We start from the raw sequence: 419 nt of genomic DNA on the forward strand, positions 1-419 counted from the left end.
GAACCTTTACATGTTGAAAATAAAGAAAATGTTAATTTTCACTATCTATTTATCACAGACAAAACTAAAGGATTTCCTCAAACAGAACAAAAACTGTCTCGTCTTTTTGGACCAGTTTTAACCTTGACTTACTAAAAACATATAATTTTTAAAATGAAATTCGTTCTCTTGAAAGCAAAAACCCCGAACACGTGAATGCAAAAATAAGATCAATTCTAAAGCAACAAAAAAGAAAAACAGAAAGAAAATCTATTGAACACGACTTATCACTCTTAGTGGTTCGGTGCCTCTCGGATCATCGCTCCCGTTTCAGGTCGCTGCCACCAGCCGGCATTGACGGTTTTCAGTGTAAACAAAAAGCTATAAATAATGATGGAGAACCAAAGAAAAATATATGCTTCATAAAAAAGACAAAAAAT

This window comes from Penaeus monodon, chromosome 34 (assembly GCF_015228065.2).
Source record: "Penaeus monodon isolate SGIC_2016 chromosome 34, NSTDA_Pmon_1, whole genome shotgun sequence".
NCBI lineage: Eukaryota > Metazoa > Arthropoda > Malacostraca > Decapoda > Penaeidae > Penaeus > Penaeus monodon.